Raw genomic sequence first — 15,070 nt, forward strand, 5'->3', positions numbered from 1 at the left:
CCCCAGCCAGGGGTCAGATGGCACAATCTGGGGACTAAGGAGCTCACCCTGAGGGCCATGACGGCTCGCCCCGAGCCGGGGACCGAGGGCAGCCCATCCCAGGCAGAGGGCCGTGACGGCTCACCCCGAGCCAGGGCCTGAGGGCAGCCCATCCCGAGCAGGGCAACACCCCCCAGGAGCTGGCTGGTATACTCCCCCTCCAATTGCCCCTACCCCAGTCTGTTCCCCTCACCTGACTGAGGACTCTGTGGTCAGGGATAGTGTTTCCAATTCCAGCACTGCCACTTTTACCCCCCCCCCAAGTGGTCATACTATATTTTGGAGTAGGTGTCACTATATATGATAAAGGGAACCTGAGAATTGTGAACAGACTCCCCCCAGGTCTAACCATCTTTTGGCAGAAGCATTTAACAGAACAAAATATGCGGTGCATTTAGGATGTCAGTCCTCTTGTGCATGCTGCCACTGTTAAGGTCATCAGACTCACAGGGACTTTCAGCAATCCATTGCATAGGTAATCGTCCTATTTGGCCTTTCCAGTGCATAGGTAATTGTCTTCTTTGGCCTGTTCAAGGAAACCCAAACCTGCAGGTGGCGGGCATGCATCCCATCCCACACCTCCTACACAGGCGGCCAGCGAGGGTGTGCACCCCCGCCCCCAGCGTGAGAGGGCCTGCGGGAGGCGTGCACCCCCCCCACCAGTGTGGGCGGCCATTGGGGGCGCACCTCCCCAGCCTGCCTCACGGGCGCTTAGTGGGTGCGGCGGCCAGCGGGCGCTCGCTTTCCCCATAGCCGCCATCCTGGCTCCAAGAATTCTCTCCAGGCCAAGACCATGTTGCTGCAGTGTGGTGGCTTCACTGTACCAGTCTTGAAGAGGGCCGGTGCCCAGCATCCATCCTGGGTGAGAAAATCCATTCGTTCAGGCTGTGGAAGCCTCATGGAGCTGCAGCGGCTGTTTGGCGCAGTGCGGGCTCTGCAGGGGGGGGTTGGGAGCCACTAGACTCACCCATTTCTCCTTGGGAATCCTTGAATTCCTGTTGTTGAGCCTCAATCTTCACTGAGGGCCAGTCATCAACTGTTTAAGTGTTCAATTATCAATAAGCCGAAGTCTGTGGAAGGCCATCTGCTTTAAGTGGTTTGGTGCTCCCACAGCTCACCACGCTGTCTCTGCCTCCACCACCATCTTGGATCCCTGTGTAGCAGGTTTTGAGATCAGGGAGTGCTATGCCTCCTACTTCATTTTTGGATTTTAGAAGTGCTTTGCTTATTCTGGGTCTCTTTAAATAAACTGACAATTTCCCTTTCAAACTCCTTGGAAAATGAATTTGGTATCTGGTTTGGGATTGTGTTGAACATGTAAATTACTTTTGGTAGGAATGTCTTTTTCACAAAATTGAGTCTTCCTATCCATAAACAGAGAACATTTTTCCATTTATTTAGGTCTTTTAGTGTGTCTTACAGAAATGTTCTATAGTTTTCTTTGTAAAGGTCTTTAGTATTTCTAGTTAGATTCACTTCCAAGTATCTCAATTTGTGGTTGGCTTTTGTAAATGGTATTGCTTTCTTGGTTTCCTTCTCTGAGTTCCATTACTGTAGAGGAATCTCACTGATTTTTGGATATTGATTTTATATTCTGCCATTGTTTGAGAGGATATGGCTAGATAGGAACTCTTATACAAGTGGTAAAATGGTTGAACCACTCTGGAAGGCTGTTTGACATCTCCTCAAAAAGCTGAACATGGAAATTCCGAGACCTATTCCTCTGCTTGGAATATACCTTGAGAAAATGAGAACTGAGTCACAAACAGAGACTTGTACACCAATGGTCATTGCAACGTTATTCACCATCGCAAGAACATGGAAACAGCCCAAATGTCCAACCAAAATCGAACGGATTGAGAAATTATGGTTCATTCACATGATGGAATACTATGCAGCATGCAGGAGCAATGGTTTTGAAAATCACTACCTCACTTGGGAGGGATTGGAGAGCATTATGCTAGTGAACTCAGTCCTTAAGGACAAATACTGCAGAAAACCATTATTGCAGTAAAATGTGTTGTTGCTGTTGTTGTTATGTGCCATCAAGTTGCTTGCTACCCATAGCATCCTATGTACAACAACATTGAAATCTGCTTTATCCTGTGCCAACTTTACTTTCTCTAACATCACCTCATTACCCCAGTCACTGTATCAATCCATCTCATCAACGGTCTCCTTCTTTTTCTCCATCCCTCCACCCTTCCAGGCATGATGTCCCTATCCAAGGACTGGTCTCTCCTTTCAACATGGCCAAAATATGTCAGATGAAGCTTCAGAATCCTTGCCTCTAAGGAGCAGCCTGGCTTCATCTTATCTAGGATGAATCTGTTTGTTTTTTTGGCAGTCCATGATATACTCAACACTCTTCTCCAGCACCATAGCTCAAAGACATCAATTCTCTTTCTATCATCTCTAGTCGTTTTCCAGCTCGCTGATGCTTAGCAAGCAATTACAAAGATTATGGCCTGGATCAGGTGCACCTTAGTCTCCAGATTGACAAAGTTTTTCTTTAGTACTCTGGAAAGGTCCCTGACAACCAACTTTTCCAATGCAGTTTGTTTCTTGGTCTCCTGACTGCTGGTACCAAGAGTGTTGATTGTGGAGCCAAACAAACTAAAGCTGTTAACGATCTCAATCTCTTCACCATCTGTCATAATGCTGCCAATCAGCTCAGTGGTGAGAATCTTTGTTTTCTTGATGTTGAGCTTCAATCCATATTGAAGGCCACAGTCCTTGACCTTCTGCAGCAAGTGCTTCAGGTCCTCCTAAGTTTCAGCAAGCAGGGTTGTGTCACCTGTATAATGCAGGTTGTTGAGGAATCTTCCTCCAATCCTGATGCCACATTCCTCCTCATGCAGCCCAGCTTCCTGGATGATCTGTTGTCTGATTCTATTCTAAAATGAATAGACTAGGAAAAAGGATTGGCCATCCACTTCCAAAATAACAGGCCTTCAAAAACCCTTTTGTACAATAGAGCACACTTAGATTAGCAGACATGGCAATTGAGACTGAAATCTCAGAAATGGAAACACAAAGAAGGAGACTGTAAGCAGACACTATTGATTGGAACGTGGAATGTGAAAAGCATGAATGTAGGAAAATTGGACATTGTTAAGAAAGAAATAGAATGCATAAATATTGACATACTAGGTATTGGGGAAGTAAGATGGCTTGGCATGGGACATTTTGGATCATATGATCTTCTATGCTGGAGATGAAAAGGTAAAGAAAAATGGAGTTGCTTTCATAATTAAAAAAGTCATTTCTAGATCCATCTTGAAATACAGTGTGGTGAGTGACAGGATAATATCCATACGCATACAAGGAAGTCCAGTGAATACCACTATCTTTCAAATATATGCACCAACAACTAGAGCCACAAAAGAGGAAATGGAAGATTTCTACCAACTTTTGCAGTCAGAAACTGATTGAACATTAAATTAAGATGCATTAATAATAATGGGTGACTGGGATGCAAAAGTAAAACGTGTATGAGGATCCAAAGGGCAGCAGGAGGGAGTAGAGAGGTGAGGACGGCAGAGGGGTAATCATAGGGTCACACAATTTGATGGATGGAGGGAGGGGTGGGTATAAGAAATGGGAAAGATCTGATGTGAAAAACAATGTATATGAACTTTGTAAGTAAACCAGTATAAAATAAAAATTTCATTTAACAACAACAAATTAGAGGTAGGTAAGGAATAGAAGAGACATTCAGTTAAGGTTTACTTAGGATTCATAAAGAAATGAAGTGCCACAAGTCTTCAACCAGTAAACAGTCCTTTTCCAGAGAGGTATAATCAGACTGAGTAAACATGACCACCTCCATTTTTGCCACATACTTGTACCTTAACTCACTCAGAAAAACACTCACTGATCCCTTTTCTAAAGTGACCTCTGGTCCTCATTAAATTTGTAGTACTTAGACATTTCCCCTTACTTACCTAATTTAACAAGTCCAGCAGTTTTGACTCCAAGTAACCAGTCCTTGGAGAGAAACATACTGGGAAATGTAGAGAGTCAGTGAAAGAGAGGAAGATCCCCGTCAAGATGGACTGCCACATGGGCTTGAGCATGACAGAGATCACGAGGCTAGTGCAGGACAGGGCAAGGTTCAGCTCTGTTGTTAGTAAACTTGCTTTGAGTCAACAGCAACTTCGTTCTCTTAGCAAAAGGAATGAAATACCTTAATCCCAAATTAGAGAGAACCAGCTAAGAAAGAATGTTCTTAGGGATCCCTTGACAAGCACCAAATTAAAATATCTTTTTTAAAATCTGCAATTCATAGCAACTCTACTAACAACTGATCTGAGCATTGCCCTATCGCACACCATCTTCAATCTCCGACATGCTCAAGCCCATTGTTACAGTCATTGTGTCAATTCATCTTGGCTACTGTCTCCCTTTCTTTCTCTGTCCCTCTGCTTTTCCAAGTATGATGTCTTTTTCCAAGGATTGTCCCCTCCTGACAACATGCCAAAAGTATGTGAGATGGAGATTCACCATCCTTTCCTCAAGGAACACCCTGGCTGCATGCACTTCCTCCAAGACAGATTTGTTTGTTTTTTTGGTAGTCCATGGGATATTCTGTACTCCTCTTTAATGCCACAACACAAAGGCATTTCCTATCATTCAGACCTTTTACTGGCCAGGATTCAGTGCTGAGCCAGCCTCTCCGGCTTCCTGTTAGGAGATATAATTTTGGTCAGTTCAGCATATTGCTGAGGTGGGGGGGGGGAAGTTTCACTTTAGAATGTTTAGATTTTTGTCTCAATTACTAGAGTCACCATTGAACCTTACTTGCAAATGAAAAGGAGATAGGTATTTTATATATATATATAATTTTTTTTTAGCAGAATTGCCACATAATTTAAAGAGTGATGGAGTGGGTGCATTTTATTAACAAAGTTTATTTACACTTTAATAATTCCATTCCTTGAAATAAATTCTATTTTATATGCTTCATGGTGGAAAGTTACATTCTTGTAGCAAAATATGTAATATTGCTCTTATAGTTCTTTAATATTTTTTTTAAATTGTGATTTTAACAAAAGTTTACAGAAATGTTGAGTTTTCTCATTACATTCTTTTTTAAAAAATCATATTGGTTTCTATTACAGTTTTTTAAAAAAACACAGGAAGTTTACAGACTTGTTCAGAAAGATCTATGCATATCGTAGAAGCGTCTATCTTCTTAGAAAACAGAGCCTGCTTCAATTAATTGACATAAGACCTTTTCCCTATCTTTTCGATGTCTTTCTTCCTTATGATCCCAAAGTCCCCTGAGTGTTTACTCTCCAAGCTCTTTTCCCATAATGAGTAACTAGCACTGTGTTTTGAAGAAGTACTTGGCATATTAAAATTGTTTACTTCCTATACTTCTTTAGACCAAACCATTTTTTTCAAATTCCTATGTCATCTAATCTCTTCCTATATCTCCTATTTCGTGGCTATCATCCTTCATCCAAAGCTTCTGCTACATTTCCTGTTGTTGTTCTGTGCTTGAAGTTTGCTTGCAAGACTCATAGCAACCCGATGTTCAACAGCTCTGAACTGTGCTCTATTCTGAGCCAACCTTATCGTCTCTGACACACCCACCCCATTAACCAGTTTCTGAGTCAATCCATCCCATCCAGGATCTTCCTCTCTTGCACTGTTCCTCCACCCTCCCAAGCATGATGTCCCTCTCCAAGGACTGGTCACTCTTTGCAACATAACCAAAGTATGTTAGACACAGCTTCAGAGTCCTTGTTTCCAAGGAGCAGCCTGGCTTCACCCTCTCTAGGATGAACCTGTTTGTTCTCCTAGCATTCTATGGTATATTCAATACTCTTCTCCAGCACCACAGCTCAAAGACATCAATTCTCTTTCTATCATCTCTAGTCATTGTCCAGCTTTCTGATGCATAGCACATGATTGCAAAGCCCATAGCCTGTATCAGGCACACCTTAGTCTCCAGACTGATATTGTTGCTCTTCTGTACTCTGGAGATGTCCTTGACAGCTGACTTTCCCAATAAAGTTTATCTTTTGATTTCCTGACTGCTTTCAGGAGTGCTGGTTGTGGAGCAGAGCAAACTAAAGCTGTTAACAATCTCAATCTCTTCACCATTTATCATGATGATGATGTTAATCGGACTAGTGGTGAGAATCTTTGTCTTCTTGATGTTGAGCTTCAAACCATATTGAAGGCTGCAGTCCTTGACCTTCTGGAGCAAGTGCTTCAGGTTCTCCTCAGTTTCAGCAAGCAAGGTTGTGTCATCTGCACAATACAGGTTGTTGATGAGTTTTCCTCCAATCCTAATGCCACATTCCTTCTCACAGAGTACAGCCTCCCAGATGATCTGTTCTACAAGGGCAGGCCAGAGCAAGGGTGGACCAGAGCAAGGGTGGAATGGAGCAAGAGAAGCGAGAGCCACAGAAAGCAGGCCTGACAACTGGAACTTGAGTAAGGTTCCCTCCCATGCCCAATCAGAGAGAGTGTGCATGCACGCTGGCCTGGCGTGAGTCCGCACACTGGCCTGGCGTGAGTCCGCACGCCCTGCAAGAAACCATGATCCAAAATATGAGGTCCAATGTCTCAGATGCTGTCAACATGATGGAGGGACACACGAACAGAGTTGAAGAGACAGAACACAGAACCAGTGAAACAAGATAGAATTGTCATGCACACCCATGTTTATCGCAGCTTAAGCGATAACAACCTAAGCGTCCATCAACAAACGAATGGATATAGAAGCTGTGGTATATTCACACAATGGAATACTATGCTGCATTGAAAATCAAGGAACTCATGCAATATTATTCAAAATGGGTAACCCTGGAGGACATTATGCTGAGTGAAGTATCTTAGTCACAAAAAGACAAATACTGCATGGTGCCACTGTTGTAAAACAGTGCTGACATTGGGGTTTGGGGGAGACTGAGAAAGATTGGTTCAATAATGTACACTGCATTGAAACAGATGAGGGAGAAAACTGTTTAATAGGGATATGCTATTAGGTATTTTTGTCATGACACGAGTCCAGAGCAACGGCTGCATAGTTGAGTGGACCTGGGGGGAGTGATTGTAAAACAAGGAAAGAGTTTTTCTTTTACTTTTCCAAGAGGGTAGTGTACTAGGGCGGAGGGCTGGGAGGGGGTAAAAGTGCAACAATGAATGACTGGAAATCCAAAGTCTCTAAATTTTCATTGAAATTAATAATAAATTTTAAAAAAAAACCAACCAAAAAAAAAAAAAAAAAAAGAAGAAGAAAATAGAATTGTCACCACTGATCTACAAGAGCAAAAAGCAGAATCAAAAAGGAAGGAAGAAGGGAAAAAACTAAGAATAATTTGGGACACCATCAAGAGAAATAATATGTGCATCATCAGAATCTCAGAACAGGAAGAAGCAAGTAAAGGCACAGAAAAAGTTGTGGAAGAATTCCTAGAGGAAAACTTCCCAGGCATAATGAAGAATGAGAGAATATATATTCAAGAAGCTGAGCGAACAACATATAGAGCAGACCCCAAAAGAAAAACACCAACGCATATCATAGTCAAATTTGCCAGATAAGGAAAGAATTCTGAAAGCAGCAAGGGAGAAACAAAGAGTGACCTATAAGAGAGAGCAGATAAGGTTAAGTGCTGATTTCTCATCAGAAACCATATGAGCAAGAAGACAGTGGAGTGACATATACTGAACACTCAGAGAACTCAACTGTCAACAATTAATACTGTATCCAGAAAAATTGTCCATCAAATATGAAGGGGAGATCAAGATATTCCCAGAAAAACAGAACCTAAGGGAGTTTGTAAAAACAAGACCAGAGTTGCAAGAAACACTGAGAGACGTCCTTCTTACAGAGGTACCATAGAAAGAAGGATGGACCAAAATAACTAGCAGCAACACCAAAAAGAAATAAACAAAATGATAACAATAAAACCTTGCCTCTAAGTAATCACATGGAATGTGAATGGTTTAAATGCACCACTGAAGAGAAAAAAGAGTAGCAGATTGGATAAAAGAACAAAACTCATCAATATGCTCTCTACAAGAGACACACCTGAAAAATTAAGATAAAGAAAGACTAAAAATAAAAGGGTAGGAAAAAAATATACCAAGCAAATGGCAACCAGAAAAAAGTAGGAGTAGTGATATTAATCTCTGTCAAAATAAGTTTCAATGCAAAAACCATCTTAAAGGATAAGGATGGTCTCTTAAAGGGTCAATAGCACAAGAGGACAAATAATAGTAAATATCTATGCACCAAATTAATGACCTGCAAAATACGTAAAATAAACATTAACGGAACTGAAAAAGGAAATAGACAACGTTACTATAGATTTGAAGACCTTAATACACCATTCTCAAGAAAAGATAGAACTACCAGAAAGAAACTTAACAAGGATGCTGAGGAACTAAACCATACAATAAACCAACTCAAGCTCATAGATATTTATAGGCTAATGCACCCTTCAAAAAAAGCACAGCACACTTTCTCCAACGTGCATGGAACATTCTCCAGAATAGATCACATTTTAGGTCACAAGGCAAGCATCAATAAATGAAAAAAACATAGAAATAATAAAAAGTGTCTTCTCAGACCACAGTCTGAGAAGTCAAGTCAATTCATCTGATTGAGGGTCTTCCTCTCCTTCACTGACCTTTTTATCTGACACCAGATAATTGGTTAGAAATTAATAACAAGAGGATAAAGAAAAAAAAAACCCATACATTGGGAAGGTGAACAACACCTTTCTTGAACATGAGTGGGTACCAGAAGAAAGAAAAAATGAAATAAAAAGTTTTTTTAAATAAATGAAAATGAAAACACCACATACAAAATCCTTTGGGAAGCAGCCAAAGCAGGAATCAGAGGTCAATTTATAGCAAAAATTAAACACATCAAAAGGCAGGAAAAAAATGACCATTGACTCTCTAACCTAACATCTCAGCAAATTGAAAAACAACAGCAAGAAAAACTGACACCCTCTCAAAAAACCCTGAAATTATAAAAATTAGAGCAGAAACAAATGAAATAGAAAATGGAAAAACAATTGAAACCATCAACAAAACTAGGAGTTGGTTCTTTGAAAAGGTCAATAAAATCAACAAACCACTAGCAAAACTAACAAAGGAAAAGAAGGAAAAGACACAAATAATCTGAATAAAAGATGAAACTGGCAATATCAGAACAGAACCAACTAAAATAAAAAGGCTAACAATTGGATATTATAAAAAATTATACTCAAATATGAAAACCTAGAGGAAATGGACTTAGAAATTCACAACCTACTGAAACTGACACCAACTGAAATTGAACACTTGAAAAGACCCATTACAAAAGAAGAAATTGAAAAGGTAATAAAACAACTTCCAGCCAAAAAAAACCCTGGACCAGATGATTTTAAAAGTGAATTTTATCAAACACTCAGAGAAGAATGTTACCAATTCGACATAGACTATTTAGAAAATAGAAAAAATGGAATTCTCCCAGACTCATTCTAAGAAGCACACATATCCTTGATACCAAAACCAGATAAAGACACCACCAAATTAGAAAACTATAGGCCAGTATCTCTTATGAACATAGATGCAAAAATCCTGACTAAAATCCTGACCAATAGAATCAAACGATACATAAAAAAATAATAAGAATTCACTATGACCAAGTGGGATTCATAACAAGTATGCAAGGATGGTTCAACATAAGAAAAACAATCAATGTAATTCATCACATTAACAAAAGAAAGAACAAGAACCACATGATCCTATCAATTGATGCAGAAAAGGCCTTTGACAAAATCCAAAACCCTTTCCTGACTAGAACACTCAACAAAATAGGATTAGAGCAGAATTTCTTCAACATATGCAAATCCAAGAGCCAACATTGTTCTCAATGTAGAGATTAAAGGAATTCTCTTTGAGAACAGGAACTAGGCAAGGATGCTCACTATCACCTTTACTATTCAATATTTCATTAGAAATCTTAGTGATAGCAATAAGACAAAAGAAGGAAATAAGAGATATCCAAATTGTCAAAGAGGAGGTAAAATTATCTCTCTACGCAGATGATATGATAATATACTTAGAAAACCTGAAGAGTCAGCAAGAAAACTACTGGACATAGTTGACAAATTCAGCAAAGTGGCAGGATATTTTAGAAAAATTTATAGCCATGAAACCCTGTGGCGAAGTTCCCACTCTGTTGTATAGAGTTGTTATATCACAGAATCAATTTAATGGCGATGCGTTTATTCCCCTTGTGATTACATGGTTGTCTTCATTTTGTCAACCATATTTTAACCTGAATGACATCTCCCCTACAGGAACATTTCTGTACCATCCAATCTATCGTACTGATAATTTTTTCATCAAAATTAATTCTTTTATTTTCCTGAGTAACACTTGTTTATTTCTCATATTTCTCCTCTCTTCTGATCTTTGATAGTTTCCCTACCTTATTTCTTTTTTTTTTTTTACCGTTTTGAAGAGTTATTGTTGTTGTTGTTGTTAGGTGCTATCGAGTAAGTACGACTCATAGCAACCTTATGAACAACAGATCTGAACCCTGTCCTATCTTGTGCGATCCTCACATTTCCTGACACAAGAAAGCCCGTTGAGGCAGTCATTGTGTCAATTCACCTGACTGAGAGTCTTTCTCTCCTTCACTGACCTTTTATCTGACATCAGCAATGATAGTCCTGGTGTTATGGTCTCTTCTAAACCGAACTTGTATTTCTGGAATTTCTCTATGTACTGTTATAGCTGTTTTTAAAAGATTCTCAGCACTATTTTGCTCTATGCAACATTAGTGATACTGTTTTATAATCTCCACATTCTGTTGGATACCTTTCTTGGGAATAGGAACAAGCATTGATCTCTTCCAGCCTGTCAGCCAGGCAGCTATCCTTGAAGTTTTCTGGCATATACTGGTGAGTATGTCCAAGCTATATCTGTCATTTGAAACATTTCGGTTGGTATCACGTCAATTCTCAAGGCCTTATGTTTTGCTAATGACATCAAAGCAGCTTGAATTTTTTCCTTCATTACAATTGGCTCCTAATTATATGGTATTTCCTGGAATATTTCAGTGTCATCTGATTCTTTTTTATACAATGACTCTGTATATTCAGAGCAGGGAAACACTGGATGGCTTAAAATTATGAAAGGTGTTTGCCAGGGTTGTATCTTTTCTTGACACCTATTTAATCTGTATGCTGAGCAAATTATCTGAGAAACTGTAAGAGGAATGTGACATCAGGATTGGAGGAAGATTCATCAATACATTTGTTTTGCAGATAATGCAATCTTGCTTGTTAAAAGTGAAGAGGACTTAAAGCACTTGCTGCAGAAGATCAAAGATTTAGCCTTCAATATTGATTTCATCTTAACATCAAGAAACAAAAATCTTAGCTACTGGGCCAATAGCCCAAATCATGATAGATGGAGAAAAGATTGAAACTGTTAATGATTTATCTTACTTGTATCCACAATCAATATACCTGGAATGAGCAGTCAGGAAATCACACTGAGAAAGCCTGTAGTCAGGGACCTTTCCAAAATATTGAGGAGCAATGATGTCAGTTTGAAGACTAAGGAGCACTTGAATCAGGCCATGTTCTTTTAAGCCACTTTTTCTACATCTGAGAGTTGGACAATGACTAAGGATAACACAAGCATAATTGATGCCTTTGAATTATGCTTTTGGGAAAGAATACTAAATATCCCAAGGTCTGCCAAAAGAACAAACATATGTCTTAGAGAAGGTACAGCCAGAATGCTCCTTGGAGTCAAAGATGATGATGCTTTGTCTCACAAAGTTTAGGCCTGTTGCTAGAAGAGGGTATTCTAGGAGAGGGACACCATGCTTGGGAAAATGGAGGGATGATGAAGGAGAGAAAAACTTGCAACTAGGTGGACTGACACGGTGACTACACCAATAGGCTCGAGGGCGTTAGAGATTTTGAAGATGGCACAGGATAGGACAGGGTTCAGAAATATTGTTCATAGAGTTGTTATGAGTAGTATTCGACTCAAAGACACCTAACAACAACAACAATGCTTCCCTATCATTAAACTGTGTTTATAGGTGTTTGGGTAGAACACCACAGAAGTGAAGTGTCTTTCATATCACACAATATCAAGCAATATTTAACATCAACATGCTCTCACTGATGATGTTATTTTTTATTACTGAGTTAAGATGATTTCTGATAGTTTTCTTCATAGTGACATTACCATTCCCCCCTCTCCATACTCCATTGCTTGGAAACAAGTCATCAAGTCGAGTCTACAACTTGAGAGGAGGGAAATTAAACCTTACCTCCTGGGAAGTAGGCAACAACAGCTCATTGCTGTGGTGGCATCATTGACCATCCAGCAGGTTTTGAGACAATAAATTCCGCAGAAGGAGCTTGTCCATCTTCTCCCGTGGAGCAGCTGGTGACTTCGAACTGCCAGAGGGGAGACACCTTTGGGTTAGGATTGCAACTCCCTACACATTATCTACATCTATTGTTTGGAATTCTTCTCTAAAGAAGAGATGTCCTTTCTCCATAGTTGATGATTTACTTATTTGTTTAGATGATCATGGACTCACAGAGAGTTCTTTTATTCTTTGCATTATAAGCTAATATTCTCAGTTTGCTGTTCAAGTCGCTTATTGACTCTCAGAGCTGCTGGATCAGGTTAGATGCAGTATCCAGAGTGAAAAGCTAAGGAAACTTCCCATATAGGATCTTCGCACTGTAAACAAGACCCCCAAGAGAACTAAGAGCGTTGATTTAGGTCATACAGTCTACTAAGGCAGGGATTCAAGATATATGCCAAATAATTTGTCCAGGCTAAGGTCTTAAGCACAGATAAAGAGGCTAGATTTTACAATCTATATGCAACAGATGACTCTGGCTGAAAGAGGGAGCTGAGGATGTAGCCCATATGATGATGGGCTGCTAACCTGGAGGCGGTACTTCTCTGATGGCTCATATCCACCCTCTGCCCCTCAGGGAGACAGATGGACAACCTCTTCTCATGCGACTCACAGCCTCTGACAACCTACTAAAGAATCAGTTATAAGCTGGTTCCAACTTGGCAGAAGTAAGTTGGGGATTTTTTGTCCGGCTGAAAGACCCATATTACTTAACTTATTGTACCATAACTCTCATGCTTTTGATACATCCTTGTCATTTTCATTTACTAATGTTTAGCACATTCTTGCCTTCTATCGCTACATGACTCTCCAGAGATTCTTTTTTATTTTTTCCGTCCCAGCCCAGGATCAGCTACTAATCCAAAGAGTCCTGGTTCATTGTACTGATGGCTGCATTCCTTGATCTTCTGCAACAAGTGCTTCAAGTCCTCTTCACTTTCAGAATCACTGTAACAAAAAGAACAGATTGATACAGAAAAATTTCAGGAAGTACCAGATGAGCAGGAGCCAATGGTAATGAAAGAGGAAGTGGAAGCTGCACTATAATCAGTGACAAAAAATAATGCCCCAAGAATTGACAGGATACCAATTGACTTGTTTCAATTAGCAGATACAGTCTTTGATGTGCTCACCAGTCTATACCAGGAAATTTGGAGGACAGCTGTCTGGCCAATGGATTGGAAGAGGTCCATATTTGTTCCCAATCTCAAGGAAGGTGATCCAACAGAATGTGGAAACTACTGAACAATAAAATGAATATCATAGGTCAGCGAAAAATACTGCTGAAGATCATTAAAAAACAGCTAGAATGTACATAGATAGGGAACTGCCAGATGTTCAAGCAGCATTTAGAAGATGCTGTGGCACCAGAGATATCATTGCTGATGTCAGATGGATCCTGGCTGAAAGTAGCGAATAACAGAAGAATGTTTATTTGTGCTTTATTGACTATGCAAAGGAGTTTAATTGTGTGGATCATAATAAGTTGTGGTTGACACTGAGAAGAATGGGAATCCCAGAGCATTTTATTTTGCTCATGCAAAACCTATACCTGGGCCAGTAGGCTGGTCCAGAACAGAGCATGTTTTAAACAGTGGTTTACATTTAAGAAGGGAGTGCATCAGATTTGTATTCTCTCTCCATACCTATTTAATCTGCATGTTGAGCTAATTATCCAAGAAGCTGGACTCTATGGAGAGGAATGTGGCATTAGGATTGGAGGGAGACTCATCAATAAACCTGCGTTGTGCAGATGACACAACCTATGTGATTTACAGCCTCTAAAAACCTGCCATTGGTTTTGACTTGACATCAATGACTTATTAAAAAAATACATTTTATAAGAAACATAAACACAGGTTATACACATAGATTTCACCTGATAGTATGCATAGGAATCAGATCAATTACATCTGCAGAAAAAACCGCTGGAGAAGCTCAATATCAGCTGTGAAAACTAGGCCAGGAGCTGATTGTGGAACGGACCACCAACTACTCATATGCAAGTTCAAGCTGAAGCTGAGGAAAATTAAACTGAATCCCTGGGAACCCAAATATGACTCTGAGTTCATCCCACCTGAATTTCAGAAACATCTCAGGAATAGGTTTGAGGCCTTGAACACTAATGAGTGAAGACCTAATGAGTTGTGGGAGGATGTCAAATGTATCATCCAGGAAGAGAGCAAATGGTCATGACAAAGACAGAAGAGAGAAAAAAAAGACCAAAATGGATGACAGAAGAAACTCTGAAGATTGCACTGGAGCACAGAGAAGCCAAAGCACAAGGAAGAATCCAAGACACTAAAAAACTGAACAGAAGATTCCAAAAGGCAGCACGGGATGACAAAGCAAAATACTACAATGAAATGTGCGAGGAGCCAGAGTCGGAAAATCAAAAGGGCCGAACTCGCTCAGCATTTCTTAAGCTCAAGGAACTGAAGAACAAATTCAAACCTTGAGTTGCTATAATAAAGGATGCTTTAGGAAGAATATTAAACGATCCAGGAAGTATTAAAAGAAGATGGAAAGAGCAACAATGAATGAATGGAATTCCAAAATCTCTGTAGATGTTCATTGAAATTAATAATAATAATAACAATAAAAAATTTAAAA

The 15,070-nt window shown here is 39.8% G+C and overlaps 1 pseudogene; it reads left to right on the plus strand.

The window, feature by feature from the left end:
- Window positions 1-600: 600 nt before the first annotated feature.
- LOC102843357 overlaps window positions 601-15,070 on the plus strand; it is a 16,931-nt pseudogene continuing 2,461 nt past the window's right edge.

Source organism: Elephantulus edwardii, unplaced genomic scaffold (genome assembly GCF_000299155.1).
Source record: "Elephantulus edwardii isolate Elephantulus edwardi_28Jun2011 unplaced genomic scaffold, EleEdw1.0 scaffold00244, whole genome shotgun sequence".
NCBI classification, from domain to species: domain Eukaryota; kingdom Metazoa; phylum Chordata; class Mammalia; order Macroscelidea; family Macroscelididae; genus Elephantulus; species Elephantulus edwardii.